This window comes from Colobus angolensis, unplaced genomic scaffold (genome assembly GCF_000951035.1).
Source record: "Colobus angolensis palliatus isolate OR3802 unplaced genomic scaffold, Cang.pa_1.0 Scaffold132, whole genome shotgun sequence".
Classification (NCBI taxonomy): domain Eukaryota; kingdom Metazoa; phylum Chordata; class Mammalia; order Primates; family Cercopithecidae; genus Colobus; species Colobus angolensis.
This window is the reverse complement of record NW_012114400.1, coordinates 2,219,937-2,231,979: the sequence shown is the minus strand read 5'-3', so window position 1 is coordinate 2,231,979 and position 12,043 is coordinate 2,219,937.

The window sequence follows — 12,043 nt, the reverse complement described above, 5'->3', positions numbered from 1 at the left end:
AAGACTTTTCTGTGTAAGGTGGTAATTTCCTGCCCTCTCACCCTGTCCTCATTTTTTCAATACGACATTCATAAATCTGACTCTCTGTCAGCACTTTTATGGAAATAATGGAGCTGTGCCAGAAGGCCAAAGATAGGCAAAGCCCTGATTTTCAAAGGGGTGGAAAACAGCAGAAACACAAGTAGATCTTTCAAGTTAAAGACTACATCTTATTCACTTTATGACTGGCAGCACCTAGTATAGGTTCTGTAACATGAAGGAGGGAAGAAGGGAAGAAGGGAAGGAGGGAAGGAGAGAAGGAGCGAAGGAAGGAAGGAAGGAAGGAAAGAAGGAAGGAAGGAAATCAATTTAAATAGGTTCTTAAAACCCTGGCAAATATAGCATCTACATTCTATTGAAAAGAGAAATAAGTTGATAAATTTTGGTCCCTTTAAAAGAGAGCCTAGATTCACTATAAACAAATCATGTCAGGTTAACCTCACCAGGATTCTGTTCTTTGCCCTGTCCTGATCAACTTAGATCAAAACAAAATCAGCATGCTATTCAAATTTGTGAATATTACAAAAGTGGTAAGGACAGTCAATATACTAGATATCAAAATAGAGATTCTAATTTATGTCAAAGGTCAGAAAAATGAACTGAAAATAATCCATTTGAAGTTTTACAAGGATAAATGTAAATGACTATATTGAGACTCATGAAAACAATCTGAAAACTTAAGATGAGAAAATCTGGACTCAATGGTATAAAAACTATAGTATGATATGGCTTGAAAAATAATACAGGAGTTTTCAACTGACCATAACTCAGTACAAGCCATGATGTGAGTACTAAAAAGTGAGTATAAATTTTAATATTAAAAGCCATATTATATACAGATTATAAAAGCAAATAGTCCACTGATAGAATGGACATAATCCATCTTTGCCCTCTGGTGTGATTCTTTAAGAGAAATGTTGACTAACTGGAGAACTTTGAGAGGAGCCTGACCAAGATGATGAGAGGGTCTAAAGGCCCATCATATGAAGAACATTTAAGAAAGCTGGGGCACCCAAAGTAAAGGAGACGAATATTAACCTTCAGGTTTCTATTGGACTTCAAGGACACCAAAATATAATAATCATAATAGTTGGTTTAAGACACATTCTCATCACTGATCCATGAATGTTTTAACTTATTTTTATACAATTGTTTGATGTCTATTTTCGATAATGCAGTAAGATCCCATGAACCCACCATCCAACAAAATACCAAAACTTTGACAATAACTTACTTCCACTTCTGGCAGAGACCACAGAGATGACTCCCATCCCACATGCCCTTCTTACAATGTGACAATGACCCCTACCCACTGAATAATGGGGCTTATGTACCCTCCTCTTGAAACTAAAAGGACCATTGTAACTGCCTTGACCAACAGAGTTTGCAAAAGGAACACTATGCAGCTAGGTAGATCATAAAGATGCCATGCCCTTCTGCCTTTCTCTCCAGGGATACTCACTCTTAAAATCTAGCCATCATTCTGTGAGGAAGCTCAAACTAGCCCACTCTTAAAATCTATGTGGAGAGGCCACATATAGGCATTCCAGCCATCAGTCAGCATCAACTGCTAGACATCTCCAGATGGTTCTAGTCAGTCTCATGCTTCAAGTCCTCCCCGCTGAGGCAGTGACATCATGGAGCAAACACAAGTTATCCCCATGGTTCCTTGTCTAAATCCCTGACTCAGTGAATCTGTGAAAATAATTAAATGATTATTTTATGGCACTAAGTTTGGGCTGGTTTCTTATACAGCAATAATAACTGAAGACCAATATGCAGTCAGCACCACTGCATTTTCCTGTCTCACTCAATCTAAAGTAACCACCATCTTGAATCCTATGATTATCTGTCCCTTCCTTTCATTGTACATAGTTTGATCTCATCTCCATATAAGCCTAAAAGTATATTTTTCATTTTAATTTTTTCTGGCTTTAGTTAAAAAGTATCATATTTAATGTATTCTTTTGGAACTTATGTTTAACTTAATATTATATTTGTAATATCCATCCTTCTTTTTTAATAGTTTTGTCTGCTAAATACTATTTCATTGAATCAATATATAATAGGTGATCATCTACTCTCCTGTCAATGGGCTGTTAGGCTGTCATAGGTTTTTGCTAATGTGAATAGAGCTACCGTGAGCATTCTAACGTAGGTCTCCTGGAGTATTTGTATGAATTTATCTTGGGCATGTCTGTGAGAATGGGACTACTAGAAGGTAGGCTATATAAGTGCTTGGTCAAATATTTAGAAGAGTGTGGCAAGGAAGAGAACTACAATGCAGGTACAATGTAAAAACCCAGCCCTGGAGTCAGATGACTTTGAGAGGAATTCAAGTTTCATAGCTCAAAGATTGTAAGATCACAGACAATTTATTGCATGTTGATTTACAATAAATTTTTGTTGAGATTTAATCAAATAATGTGAAATCTCTTCGTAAACTAAAGCGCTACAAAAGTATGACATTATTATTAAGAATAGATGTGTTGTTTTTGTGTTACTACAAGGAAAAAAAAAACAATTCAGACCAAAGAGTGGAAAGTACTGTGACTCAGATTTTGACCAAAGACAAAAGCAAACTTTAAACAATTTAACCTATCCAACAATAGAACAAGCTTGCTAGAATGGCCAAGTCAAGGTGGGTCTAGATTATGGCTGATCTGTGAGAGTCTGAGATCTTCCTACAAAACCAGGTCGGACAGATAAAGGTCACAAAGAGAGAATAATGGGTTGGGCTTCAAGCCTGAGAAGATACAGAAGATTCTTAGCCAAAAAGCCAAAAATAAGTAATCAAATATATTCAGGCAAATCACTTAGCTCTTCTGGTTATACTGAGTGTTATGGATTGAATTGTGACCTCCAAAAGCATACGTTGCAGCCCTAACCTGTGGTTCCTGTAATGTGACCTTATTTGGAAATAAAGTCTTTGCAGATGTAAACAAATTAAGAGGAGGTCATTAGGGTGGGCCCTTAATTCAATATGACAGATGGTCTTAGGAGAAGAAAAGATGACCATATGAAGAGACAGACACTCAGGAAGAACGCTCTGTTGAGAGGGAGGCAGAGATTGGAGCTATGCTACCATAAACTAGGGAAAACCCGGGGCTATCAGAAGTTTGAAGAAGCAAGGAAAGATCCTCCCCTAGAGGTGTTCATGGTAACGTGACCCTACCAACACCTTGATTTCAAACTTCTAGCCTCCAAAACTGTGAGATAATAAATTTCTGTTGTTCTAAGTCACCCAGTTTGTGGGAATTTGTTATGGCAGCTCCAGGAAACAAATATACTGTAAGTCATAAAGAGCCCAAGGAGGGATAGCTAGTTCCCTATGACTGAATGGACAACTGTACATCAGCAATGTTGTGAAACAAATATCTTCTTCAAAAGAGCATTTGGATGTGATGATCTCTAACGATCTCTCCTGACTCTAAGATTCTCCAAATTCCCATACAGTAAAGTTTCCACACCAGTAGATACATAAGATAGATATGTAGTTTATAGTTAGTGGACTAGAAAGGCTAGACAACATATCTAATACATGCATGCATTTAAACCTCACATGCCTTATATCAGATGTGCTCGGCTTCCCAGAACACCATAGATGTTTACATATCTTAATCCATTAATTCCAGCCTTCCCTCGGAAAAAATATAAGAAGGAGATGGTGATAGAGTAACTCCATAATAGTCATTTGGGGATTATCCACTACAGTAAAAATAGAAAATAAAATATGAATATTATGACAAATTTGTGGTCTTGTGTCCTACCAAAATATCTCCTGACTAGAGGTTTTTTAAAAAAATAAAAAACATTGGGGTATGTAACTCCACTTTCTGAATTTAGGGCCAGGAGTCATAGAGTCCAAATTATTCAACTATTCGCTGCACCATCATAATAAAGCAAGCTCATGATTTCCCAAAAGATAGAAGGTACCATTGATACATTTTTTTTCTATGAAACATTCACAATCTTTTAGGAAAACTTTTAATGGTACATGATTTACATCTCTGTTTAATCTACGTTTCTGTTTCATATTTACATAGTTTTATATATGTCAATATGTTCTCACTATTACACAGTCTCTCTCGAATTGTAAACTATGAGAGAGAAAGGGACTCTCTTTTATAGATACAACATGACACAAGATATTTGGAGAATTTTTAAATATAGTAAATAGTGCTTTAGTTAAATGGCATTGTGTTTTGTCATAACATGCAACTAAGAGTGCTTTTTGATCCCCTTCATGGAGTTGTTGGGATGATTAAATATGATAGCTAGGGCAAGGCACTAGCACAGTGTCTAGCAATCAGTAAATCTCCATTAAATATCAGCTCCAGGTTTGATATCGAAACAAGTATTAAGGGTCAATATTTATGCTTAAAATTAAATATGCAAATTTGTAAGATTCTTACCCCTGTAGTGATATGGTGAGAAGTGGAAGAGCACGGAAGTTAACACAAGCTTTAGAGCTCAACAGTCAGAGTTTGGGCCATGGCTCTTATACTCAGTAGCTGTATGACCTCAGGTAAGTTATCTGACTCCCAGATCTTCAGTTATCATTAAAGAATTATTTCCAGAGTCATTAGAGATAGTGTTTATAAAGCACCTAATGTGACAGCCAACACACAGTAAGCATTCAATAAATAGTAGCAGTAAATCCAACGGGGCTTCAGTCCATATTGTCTCATCTCAAAGGATTCCTCTGAGTACTTGTCATTCTGTATACAATTCTTATTTTTATCCAATAATTTGATTTCCCCCAGATGGCTATTATATATTTATATAATACCTATATTACTAAAAAAACACATAATTAATTTTTTAAAATTCTTCAATGCCCTGATAAGGAAAAGCATCCAAAATCGAAAAAAGGAAGAAACAAAAAAGTCGATTGCAAGTTCTTTCCAATATTTTATGGGTTTAAGATTTACCCAAGGGATTATCTAGGAAAATATAATTTGATTTACTATGTACTACTGATTAAAAGCCTCAAACTTAGTGACATTACCATGAAACTTGTAGATTTTTGTCCAGTAAAAATGAAAATAAAGTCTGGTTTGTGGAACAGATTATCCCAAAGGTAATGATTTACTGCCCTGTAGGATATTAACCAGAATTTTCTAATGCAGTGTAGCAATCTTATCCTGACATTCTTTTATTAAATTGCTTATAAATGCCTAAGTCCTCAAATGCTTTTGAAACCAGCATAAACATCTTACTGATTCCTTCTTTAATAAATGAGCTGAATAAAATCTTTGTCATGTTTATTTTATATTTGCATGCAACTCATGGTTTTCATTTTCTTAAAATTATGTTAGCAGCCTTGAGAAAGCTTAGTAGAAAAACTAATTACCACAGTCAATATTTTACAAAGTGAAAAATTATTTAGCAACATGAATGATCACTTTCTAATTACTCTCTTATACCAGCCTTTTATATGTGTTTTCTCATACCTGGGCATTCTTGTGTGGCATGAGCAAGTACAACTGCCACTTGCTGCAGCAAGATAAGTTGGCTGAAGTTCTAAAGTCTCTTATACAGCTGTGTTAGTAATGAATTCAAAAATCACTCTAACAATTGCTATTGGCTTCCCTTTGTTTGCTTATTCCAATCCTTATTAATGGTCTGAGAGATAAGGCTCCTGTTACCACATGCACACAATATCTGGCTAGCATCACACATACGAGATACAGTTTCATTCCAGTTTTCCTGCCACCAGGGGAAATAAACAACAAAGGTGGACTCCGAAGGAATGGGCTTGTAGGTTTAGGCCATCTTGCACCTTGTTAATATGTCATACTCATCCACGTAGTCACCATTTGGCAACACTTGGAGCCAGATTTCTGCTTAATAAGTCATGTGAATTATCAAAGGCTTACATCCTCAAAATTTAGAAGAAACAAAGGTGTGGACAGTTCTAATCTGAATTTATTATTGTGTGAATTATTCAAAGTCAAATGATGCATATTTTCACATACAAAAAAGATGAGGTATATGATGAATTCCATAGATTCAAAATAGGAAGAACAGAAAAGGTATAAAAGGGAAAGTTATTCTCTTCACAGAAGGATTCTCCACTGTACAAAATAATTCATAAAAGACATTTGAAGGAGCAAAACCCCCTAATTCTCTAAACTTTTCTTTTTCTCAACACAAATGCTTAAAGTAGTGTGGTACATTAAGCAAGACTTTGGCACTATTAGTAATGTGCCACCTTAGAGAAACCTATTCATCTCACTCGCATAGGATTTCCTTATCCAAGGAATAAAGAAGCAGGCCTAGTAGGACTCTAAGACTCTAAACGGAACTTGCTGGTGTTCCATTTAGCAAGTTCCATTTTATGACTTACAGACAGCTTTTTCAGAGGACACATTACATAAAATAATATATTCCTGAAGTAATGTGAGGAAAATAATTGCCAGAGGATGTCCATAGGGTCAGCTCATTTGACTTAAGGAGAAAGGACCATGTCCTGTGATAGATCTACTCATGCTGGTAACTCCTTTTGTCTAGCAGACAGAATAGAAAAAGAACACCAAAGGAAGCAAGTTTTAAGGGTCTTAATCAGAGTTTTACCAAAAACTAGTTGTCTGGTCTTGGGCATGTCACTTTGCCTCTTATAAAATGAAGACTTGAATTAATTCTCTCTTCCAGCACTAATTTTCATTGTCTACTCAACTGAAAGATATTTAGTTAGTTGCAGAGGTAGCTAGATCTAGCCTATATTTTCCATTTACTGGCACTGCTAGTAGGCTCTAGAGGCTTGAATCCCAGCTCTGATGTTTACAAGCCTTGTAACTTTAGGCAAATCAATTAAACTTGTAGACCCTCAGCTTCCTCATCTGTAAAATGAGAACAAAGATGCTATTTATAGCATATATTTTAAAGATTAAATGGTTAAGTTATTTAAACTGCCTGATACGATAACTAGTATGCAGTTTTCACTCAATAAGCAGTAGTTGTTTTCAACATTACAGTCAAGATACGGTAAGACTTCTGAGCTGAAGAAAAAATTTTGCATAATTATGTTTTAAACTCTATCTTCAAAACTGTGTATGCTCTTTTTGATTCAGTGCAACTTGCCTGTAAATTCAAGATACTCTTCTAGAATTGAAATTAAATTTTGGCTATCACAATAATTCTGTTTCATGAGTGTACAAAGATTTAATAATACATTTATAATATTTTATTAGCTGCAAATGGAAAACACTACATACCTGTCTGAGGCTTTTCATATTATTTTTTTAAAGTCACTAAGCTAAATGTTTGCATTGACAATTATATAGGATAACAATAAGAGAGGATTAGGGTTGAACTATTGAAGAAGAATGTTCCCTAAGCAAACTATAAAGTCTCTTCAGTTGAAATAAATGTTTCAAAATAATGTTTGTATAATGTCAGTATTAACATGAATTCAATGATGTATTATTGTTCATAGACCCTGAAAAATGTGGGTGGTATGGACTTTTAGAAGTTGATTTGAGTTTCAATCTTTAAAATGTAAGCATTAAGCCTAAGATCTCAAGAAATGTGAAATTAATGTTAGCTAAGAATTGCCCAATTTTATAAACTGATTCATAAAATTGTTGTCCAAAGTCCAAAATAAATAACTCTAAGCTTAACATTGGTAACATTTCAGCTTTAGTTACTGTATAGATATTTTCATTTAATAGTGTATCAGTAATTTATCACTCTCCAATGCCTGACTCTACTATGGAACTTACTACTGTTGTGAGGGGAGAAAAAAATTCCCTCTTAAGTGCACTGTGTCCAAAGGACATTTAGATTTTAAGACTAAAATAAAACGTCAAAATCATAAAAATAGGGGTAAAAATGACAATACTACAATTTATTGAATATTTGCCTCTTATTGAGCACTCACTATGAGTCAGATATTAAGTACATGAGCATTTAAGTTAATATTTCCATACTTGGTTAACAACCATGAAAGATAAAAATTATTTTCCCCATTTATCAGATAAGAAAACAAGACAGGAAGTTTAGTTACTTGCCCACAGCTACAAAGCTTTCAAATGACAAGGCAGGGAGTATTTTTGACCTAAAGTCTATGGTCTCTTTACACTGCTCTTTAATAGATTACAGCAAAGCTCTGGAACCTCTCATCTGTACTTCTACCCTACCCCCATACCTGTCACAAGCTGTATCTTCTGGCTCATCTCTGGGAGAGGAGGGGAAAATGAGAAGAGAGAGAGCTGGGTTGTAGCACATAGAATGTGATTTTTCCTGCCATCTCATAATACTAAGTCTTAAGTCCAGAACTGAGGGTAGAAGACACCTCATATGTTCTACATTCCAATTTCCTACCAGTGTTTGGCATAATCCCTGCCACCACCAAACCCCAGAAAGTAATGATATCATAATCTTTAAAAATCCATCCCTTTATTCAACTGTCTTGTGTGCCAGACCTTCTTTTGATGGAGTGTCATGGAGGCCCTAAAGGGAATAAGAGAGGGCTGGATGTTGGGAACAGGCCCCCAAAAATCTGGCCATAAACTGGCCCCAAAACTGGCCATAAACAGAATCTCTGCAGCACTGTGACATGTTCATGATGGCCATAACGCCCACACTGGAAGGTTGTGGGTTTATGGGAATGAGGGCAAGGAACACCTAGCCTGCCCAGGGCGGAAAACCACTTAAAGGCATTCTTAAACCATAGACAATAGCATGAGCAATCTGTGCCTTAAGGACATGCTCCTGCTGCAGTTAACTAGCCCAACCTATTCCTTTAATTCGGCCCATCCCTTCGTTTCCCATAAGGGATACTTTTAGTTAATTTAATATCTATAGAAACAATGCTAATGACTGGTTTGCTGTTAATAAATAGGTGGATAAATTTCTGTTCTGGGCTCTCAGCTCTGAAGGCTGTGAGACCCCTGATTTCCTACTTCACACCTCTATATTTCTGTGTGTGTCTTTAATTCCTCTGGCGCCGCTGGGTTAGGGTCTCCGTGACTGAGCTGGTCTCGGCACTGGGGAAGGGACAAGAATAATCATAGCAGTAGATTTAAAGTTGGGCTTTATTCTGGATTTGGGTAAGGGGAAGCTATTGAAAGGTTTCAGAGCAGGACATAACTGGCACCAACCTGTGCAAAATCTTGGTGTGAGACTGCAGTTGGAGAGTCAGGCTCTAGGTGATGCAGAACTGATGACTATGGGTTGGTGGTGGTGATAGTAAGGATTTGAATTTTAGTAAATGTAGGTTCTGAGCCGGGGAAGTGGTGGCACTTTGTCATTTGGAACTGGATTGGAGGAAGAAGGGCAGAGCTCACATCACTTGTATGGAGAGAAAGGAGGAAAAGATCAGTAGGTGAGAGAAGGGGTGATGAGGTATTACTTCATTCTTGGGGCAGAAGACCAAGGAAGCATCCCTGCTCCCTGGACCCAGTTTTAAGTCTAGGCTGAAGCCAGAGAGAAACAAAGAGAAAAAGGAGGAGCAACAGATGAAAGCAAAGGCCATGGGGTGAGGGCACTGCCAGATCTTATAAGAAGACTGAGAGAAATCATCATCTATGGTTTTGAGGAGCACATGTCTGTGAAAAGAGTGCTATTACCCCACCTTCTACTGGGGAGGTAGTGGGAGATTTTCCTTCCAGAAGGCAAGTGAAAGAAGCTCTGAGAAAATCCTTAAAGGTGGCTGCAGAAATGGGCATTATTTTCTGGCAAGATCCACACTAGACTGTAGAGACCACAAGTTCACATTCATCCTGGCTCAGGAGCCAGGCTTGTTGAGGCCATCCTTGAATAAAGAGCATTCTCAGCAAAAAAGCATGTGGCATGTTTGCCTTTACATTCTGCTTCCCAATCTGGGGAAGAAGGGAGGGTTACTTAACATCTGTTCCTAGATTAAGAGATCCCAGAAGTAGGAAACCACATCTGCAAGGATTGATGGGATTGTTTTGTGATGTGTCTAGGAAGAAAACAGGGAAAACCCCAACTCCATCCCAGTTTTCCATGACCCTTAGAGGATATATAATACAGTATCACTCCTCTCATTCCTTTGACTTCATATGAAGGTGCATGAGATTAGCAGAAGAGCGGGAACACCAGGGGATACCCAGGCAGCCTGACCCAGAGAAGAGTTTAGAACTTTTCCTCTTGGCAGCAATAAAGATGTCAAAATAAAGATGAACAGTGACCCCTAAAAGTCACCTATAGTCCCTAAACAGAGACTACTATATCAGCAAAGGCTAGCAGCATCAGACAGAAACAGGCTAAACCTGAATGAGGAGAGGACTCCTCTATCACTTGCTATTCAAGTCTGACCCTCCAAAAGGCAGTATCAGCATCACCTTGGAATTATTGGCAGTGCAGAGTCTCAGGCCCCACTCATCAACCTCCTGAATCAGAATCTGCATTTTGTCAAGACCAGTAGGGGTTTCATATGCATATGAAAGTCTGAGAAACAATGCTGTAAACTACAGCTGTCATCAGTAGCTGTAGCTACTGAGGAGCTTGCTCTCCCTTTCCACTGAGTTGCCTTCAGCAGGCACTGTGAGGACACATAGGAACCTAGGGTCTGAGGAGAGGTGGGAGGGAAGTTCCAAAGGGAAGAGAAAAAAAGAAAGAGTGTATAAAAAGCGCACATAATCCCATTTATTTATTTTTGCTGTTGTAGCCTAGGTTTTTCGTGTGATAGTCAAAAAATCATTGCCAAGGCAAATGTCAAGGAACTTTTCCCTATGTTGCATTATAGTTTTATGGTGTCAGGTCTTACATCTAGGTCTTTTATCCATTTTGAGTTTGTTTTTGTATATAGTGTAAGATAAGGCTTTAATTTCACACTTTTCCTTGTGGAAATCCAGTTTTCCCAGCACCATTTATTGATAGGATTATCATTTCCCCATTGTGTCCTCTTAGAGACTTTGTTAAAAATAAATTGACCATATATGTTTGGATTTGTTTCTGGGCCCTGTACTCTCTGTTCCATTGGTCTATGTCTCTGTTCTTATACCAGTACCATACAGTTTTGAGTATTATAGTTTTGTAATATAATTTACATTCTGGAAATGCAGTGGCTTTAAGTTTGTTTTTCTTTCTCAGTATTGTTGTGGTTCTTCAGGATTATTTGAGGTTCCACGTAAACTTTAAGATTGTTTTATCTATTTCAGAAGAATGCCATGGGAATTTTGATAGGCACTGTGTTAAATCTATATTTTGGGGGGTAGTAGGAAGATTTTAATAATATTAATTATTTCAATCCATATACACAGGATATCTGTCCATTTAGGTAACAACAAAAAAAATGAAAAGGCAATCTATGAATTGGGAAAAAAATATTTGCAAACCACATAGCTGATGAGGGGTTGATACTCAAAATTTATAGAGAACTCTAACAATTCAATAGCAAAACAACAAATAACCTTATTTTAAAATGGGCAAAGGACCTGAACAGACATTTCTCCAGAGAAGGCATACAAATGGTCAACAAATATATGAGAAGGTGGTCAACATCACTAATCACTAGGGAAACATCATTAGGGAATGCAAATTTAAAACACCATGAGATATGATCTCACACTCAGTAAGGTGGCTATTATCAAAAAAACAAGACATAACAAATGTCGCTGAGGGTGTAGAGAAAAGGGAACCCTAGTTCAGTGTTATTGGGAATGTAGATTGGTAGAGCCATTGTTGAAAACAGTATAGAAGTTCCAAAATAAATTAAAAATGGAACTACCATATAACCCAGCAATCCCTCTTCTGGGTATATATCCAAAGATGAAGTTACCACTTCATAAAGATATCCATATTTTTTGCAGCATTATTCGCAGTAGCCATGATCTGGAAACAACCTAAATGTCTGTCAAAAAGAGGAATGGATAAAGAAAGTGTACCACAGGCCTACAGTCCCAGCTACTCAGGAGGCTGAAGCAGGAGAAACACTTGAACTCAGAAGGCAGAGGTTGCAGTGAGCCAAGATCATGCCACTTCACTCCAGCCTGGGCGAAAGAATGAGACTACATCTCAAAAAAAAAAAAAA